Here is a 6273-nt window from a genome sequence, read left to right as displayed (position 1 = left end):
CACGTAATCTTGGCAATGTCTATTTTATATCCTTTTTAAAAGTAAACATTTTGTTTGTGTAGTTAATAAAGAAAGTGGCGAGGCAGCTGTGTAATCCGTTTCTTCGCCAAACATTGCTCCGTCGTGTAAAATGTTTTATTTCCTTTCTGTTTTCTCAGAACGTGCATATTGATTGCTGAATTGCTCTGCCAACATAAGATCCAATTAGACCAACGAAAGAAAGGAAATTCAGTTTACAGGCAAATTAAGATTTAAAATAAGTTTTGTCATTTCGGAGGTATCCGGGCATGTGATTGTTGGCCTGATTTTGATCGTAGCGTTGCGTTTTTTTAAACGCCATATAGTGTTGTTATCAATATTTCCGCTTTATATTGGCTCAGCCTCGACCAGGTGTTATAAAATTGTGTTTTTGATTGTTTATTTTCTTTTTTGGAAATTGGGACGATTGCGCTGTAAAAATGAAGCAAAATTGATTTGACTGCGCTCACTATGGTAATGATAACCCTAACCTAGAAAATGTACATTATATTGCATGCTTTTATATTACATGACAGTAATAGCACATCCACCTCAGTGACCTAAGCTCTACATTGCAAGATATGGTCAGGTGAAGGTAGGAGTAGTAATTATGCACCCCCTTCCCAAGATAAATATAGATGGTGGTGGTAATAATAGTAATCACACAGATGGTAATGTAGTGGTAGGTGATGTAGTGGATTATGTAGGTTGAAATTATAAACCTCGATCGAGTGTCACACACCGTCTTCAAAGTATACAAGGAGGGATTTTTTCCTTCACACCACAATTTCAAATGATTAGTGCCATGAATTGACAGCTGTTATTTCAACTCTCTGCTGTTCTCTCCTATTTTTCAGGTTTCAAACCACAAACATAATGATCACATCACTGCAAGTGTCACATGACCTTTGACCAGATGGTGATTTGGCCTTTGGCCTGATGGCGACATCTCAGGAAGTCAGATCACATGCCAGTGGCCCCAGATCACAGTAAATGACATCACAACCCAGACGACTGCATGACAAATAAATAAGGTGAATGAGTGAACTTTGCACTAGGCCAGCATTAACCTCGCAGACATGTGGCTTCATCAGCAAACACACCTGGTCAATCCCGCATCTGCAAGGCATGCATTTCAAAACACCGAGCAGCTTTCAGCGACTTGTTGACAATTCATTTCCAGTTCAGGCAAGAGGTATTGACCTCAAGTTCAATTCACAGCTACTTCAGACAGACTAGGGTCTCAAAGGTGGATCTGTAGAATTTTGTGTTGCAGGGAAAGCAGTGGCCTCTTACCTAAATCTGTAGAGTTAGCAGTTATGGCAGACATACGTACTAGCATTAAAGAGTATGTGGCCATGAATTACTTACTGGAAGTGAAATCCAGGGGGGATTTAGAACTAACTGGTGGTTGACAAGGTCATAAACTGCTATAGCTTATTATCTGGTAGACGTGCACACCACACAAGATCAAGGTTCTGGGCAGTATTTTATGAGGCCAGTGCAATCTTCACTATGTAAAGGGGCATGAATAATAAAAAAAGAAAAGCATTGACAAAGCTAATGGGTTTTGAATTTGTATTGTGCATGCACACAGGGAAGGTGCACTTGTAGAGTATTCACACTGGTGCACAGACCAGCACACGCCCATATTTTGGCCCAGTCCAACAGGCAACACAGACTAACAAGTATACAGGCATCAGCACATAACTATATGTGTATTTGTAAAGCACGTGCTAATCCGAAAGGGTATCTTGGCATTAAAGTAATAGGTGTTTTTAATTATCCAACCTAATGGGACTCATTTTATTGACCTCATAAGGCTGAATGGCTCTACCGTAATTCAAAACTGTGACCATCATGTGATACATAGATTTCTGCAGTGGGTGCATTAGGCCACTGAGGCACCAGATCCAACTCACACTGACCATCAGCCACACTCAACTCTGCAGAAGGAGGGACAGAGTGATGTACGTCATGAGGAAAGAGAATGATTTACACCAGGGTAGCACAGGTTGATGTAGAACACATCATAGAGCTGTGGACAAGAGGAGCACCAGTGATGCTTTGCAGGGAACAATGGGTAGCATGCCTTAAGAATAACAATGATGTGTCTCAGGTTTATTTGGTGAAGTGCCTTTCCAGAAGGCTTTAGGATGTGTCTCTTACACTTAGGGCCTTATTACGAATTTGGTGGTCCAACTCCCCAAACACTGTGGCCGCTGCCGCCAGGAGCCCGCAGTGCTCGCGGTCTTCCGACTGCTGTATTACAAGTTTACCACAATGCCTGTGGTGTGGCTGTGGAGAATTTACAACTTTGGTGATTACTTTTCCATATGTATCGATGCCTGTATGAGCATTTTCACTGCATATGTGTCGGATGCTGTGATCCGGCCAAAGGAAGTGACAAGAGTTTATAGCGATTCAAACAAAATTTATTATTCAGTTTGTAGATAGTGGCGTTTTCATTGATTATTTTAACATATAGGTTCTCCCAGAATTAAATCCAGTCAGGGGGAATTAAGTGTCTTCTTGCCAGTGTACTCCTCCCCTTCTTCTCCGACTTCGTTCGGAGGACAGGTATGGGGGCTTGTCCCCAATATTGTTCCCAGAAGAGAAGAAATAAATACAAAAATAAAAATATTTATACTTTAATATTTTGGTTTATGTCCTTACTGATGGGGAAGGGTGTGAGGGTACACACTCAAGTGTTTGGGGCTCTTCTATTAGCGGGAGGCGGTGAGGCGTGTAGGTGCAAAAGGGGAGGGGGAGTGAGTGCCTTTAGGACAGCATGACAGCCAAGTAGCGGTGCTATTTTACCCCTCAGGCTTCTCCCGCCTCCCGACCCAGCCGCTAAACCTTTCACGTAGCTGGGTCAGCCACGCTCCTCCTGGGGCGTGGCTCGATGTAGCGCGTCCTCGGTGGCCTCCTGGCTTCTTCGGTCGGTCGGCTCTCCTTCTCCCGGGCTGTTGGTTTCTGCTGGCAACTCAGTCTCAGCTCCGCAGTCTTTGGTTCCCTTCTTGTTGCTCTCCCTCGTCTCTTCCGCATCTTTGGCGTAGGTGAGCGCCCATACGTTCTGGTCGTCCTCCCTTATTGGCCTCCAGACCACGACGTCATCCTGTGGGGAGGGACTGCCTGCCGATGTGATGTCGTAATTAAAGGGGTCACTACCACTTGATCCGGGAGCCCGTATCCAGTCGTCCTGTGGAGGGGAGAGTACAGGGGACATAAAGTTATATTGTTCCCCCCAATTACCCGGGAATTCCGAGGTAATTCCGCTGGCAGTATGACAGATGCACACATATGCATTATACAAGTGAACTCAGATGGCGAAGTGAGCTAAAGAATGATGATGGATTCAACCCTGACTGTGACTGGGAATGAGTGTCTGAAAAGTTTCAGCACTCTGTCCATCATCTCCTTGTGTTTGCTTTGTTCGCCCTAGGTTTGCAGGGTATGCCCAGACGTGGGCCCCTTGCTCACTTTGCCACTGGATTCAAGCTAGCCTGGCTGATGAAGGGTGTTACCCAGAAACCGGTCCCAGGATGCTTGTTTCCGGTTCAGGGAAGACCTGTCTTGGCAGTTCTGGCTGGACTGTTCCCATGAGGTACTGGGTCAAGATTGATTTGCATATAGCTGGGTCTGAACTGAGGTGGCGAAGTGAGCTAAAGAATGATGATGGATTCAACCCAGATCTGTGACTGGGGGTGAGTATCTGAAAAGTTTCAGCGCTCTGTCCTTCATCTCCTTGTGTTTGCTCATTTTATTGACCTCATAAGGCTGAATGGCTCTGCTGTGATTCAAAACTGTGACCATTATGTGAAACATAGATTTCTGCAGTGGGTGCATTAGGCCACTGAGGCACCAGATCCAACTCACACTGACCATCAGCCACACTCAACTCTGCAGAAGGAGGCACAGAGTGATGTACGTCATGAGGAAAGAGAATGATTTACACCAGGGTAGCACAGGTTGATGTAGAACACATCATAGAGCTGTGGACAAGAGGAGCACCAGTGATGCTTTGCAGGGAACAATGGGTAGCATGCCTTAAGAATAACAATGATGTGTCTCAGGTTTATTTGGTGAAGTGCCTTTCCAGAAGGCTTTAGGATGTGTCTCTTACACTTAGGGCCTTATTACGAATTTGGTGGTCCAACTCCCCAAACACTGTGGCCGCTGCCGCCAGGAGCCCGCAGTGCTCGCGGTCTTCCGACTGCTGTATTACAAGTTTACCACAATGCCTGTGGTGTGGCTGTGGAGAATTTACAACTTTGGTGATTACTTTTCCATATGTATCGATGCCTGTATGAGCATTTTCACTGCATATGTGTCGGATGCTGTGATCCGGCCAAAGGAAGTGACAAGAGTTTATAGCGATTCAAACAAAATTTATTATTCAGTTTGTAGATAGTGGCGTTTTCATTGATTATTTTAACATATAGGTTCTCCCAGAATTAAATCCAGTCAGGGGGAATTAAGTGTCTTCTTGCCAGTGTACTCCTCCCCTTCTTCTCCGACTTCGTTCGGAGGACAGGTATGGGGGCTTGTCCCCAATATTGTTCCCAGAAGAGAAGAAATAAATACAAAAATAAAAATATTTATACTTTAATATTTTGGTTTATGTCCTTACTGATGGGGAAGGGTGTGAGGGTACACACTCAAGTGTTTGGGGCTCTTCTATTAGCGGGAGGCGGTGAGGCGTGTAGGTGCAAAAGGGGAGGGGGAGTGAGTGCCTTTAGGACAGCATGACAGCCAAGTAGCGGTGCTATTTTACCCCTCAGGCTTCTCCCGCCTCCCGACCCAGCCGCTAAACCTTTCACGTAGCTGGGTCAGCCACGCTCCTCCTGGGGCGTGGCTCGATGTAGCGCGTCCTCGGTGGCCTCCTGGCTTCTTCGGTCGGTCGGCTCTCCTTCTCCCGGGCTGTTGGTTTCTGCTGGCAACTCAGTCTCAGCTCCGCAGTCTTTGGTTCCCTTCTTGTTGCTCTCCCTCGTCTCTTCCGCATCTTTGGCGTAGGTGAGCGCCCATACGTTCTGGTCGTCCTCCCTTATTGGCCTCCAGACCACGACGTCATCCTGTGGGGAGGGACTGCCTGCCGATGTGATGTCGTAATTAAAGGGGTCACTACCACTTGATCCGGGAGCCCGTATCCAGTCGTCCTGTGGAGGGGAGAGTACAGGGGACATAAAGTTATATTGTTCCCCCCAATTACCCGGGAATTCCGAGGTAATTCCGCTGGCAGTATGACAGATGCACACATATGCATTATACAAGTGAACTCAGATGGCGAAGTGAGCTAAAGAATGATGATGGATTCAACCCTGACTGTGACTGGGAATGAGTGTCTGAAAAGTTTCAGCACTCTGTCCATCATCTCCTTGTGTTTGCTTTGTTCGCCCTAGGTTTGCAGGGTATGCCCAGACGTGGGCCCCTTGCTCACTTTGCCACTGGATTCAAGCTAGCCTGGCTGATGAAGGGTGTTACCCAGAAACCGGTCCCAGGATGCTTGTTTCCGGTTCAGGGAAGACCTGTCTTGGCAGTTCTGGCTGGACTGTTCCCATGAGGTACTGGGTCAAGATTGATTTGCATATAGCTGGGTCTGAACTGAGGTGGCGAAGTGAGCTAAAGAATGATGATGGATTCAACCCAGATCTGTGACTGGGGGTGAGTATCTGAAAAGTTTCAGCGCTCTGTCCTTCATCTCCTTGTGTTTGCTCATTTTATTGACCTCATAAGGCTGAATGGCTCTGCTGTGATTCAAAACTGTGACCATTATGTGAAACATAGATTTCTGCAGTTGGTGCATTAGGCCACTGAGCCACCAGATCCAACTCACACTGACCATCAGCCACGCTTAACTCTGCAGAAGGAGGCACAGACTGATGTCCGTCATAAGGAAAGAGTATGATTTACACCAGGTTAGCACAGGGTGATGTAGAACACAGCGTAGACCTGTGCACAAGAGGAACACCAGTGATGCTTTCGAGGGAACAATGGGTAGCATGCCTTAAGAATAACAATGATGTGTCTCAGGTTTATTTGGTGAAGTGCCTTTCCAGAAGGCTGCAGGATGTGTCTCTTACACGTAGGGCCTTATTACGAATTTGCTGGTCCAACTCCCCGAACACCGTGGCCGCTACCGCCAGGAGCCCGCAGCACTAGTGGACTTCCGACTGCTGTATTACAAGTTTACCACGATGCCCGTGATGTGGCTGTGGAGATTTTCCAACTATGGTGATTACTTTTCCATATGTA

This window comes from Lissotriton helveticus, chromosome 6 (genome assembly GCF_964261635.1).
Source record: "Lissotriton helveticus chromosome 6, aLisHel1.1, whole genome shotgun sequence".
Taxonomy (NCBI): Eukaryota; Metazoa; Chordata; class Amphibia; order Caudata; family Salamandridae; genus Lissotriton; species Lissotriton helveticus.
This window is presented reverse-complemented; position numbering follows the sequence as displayed.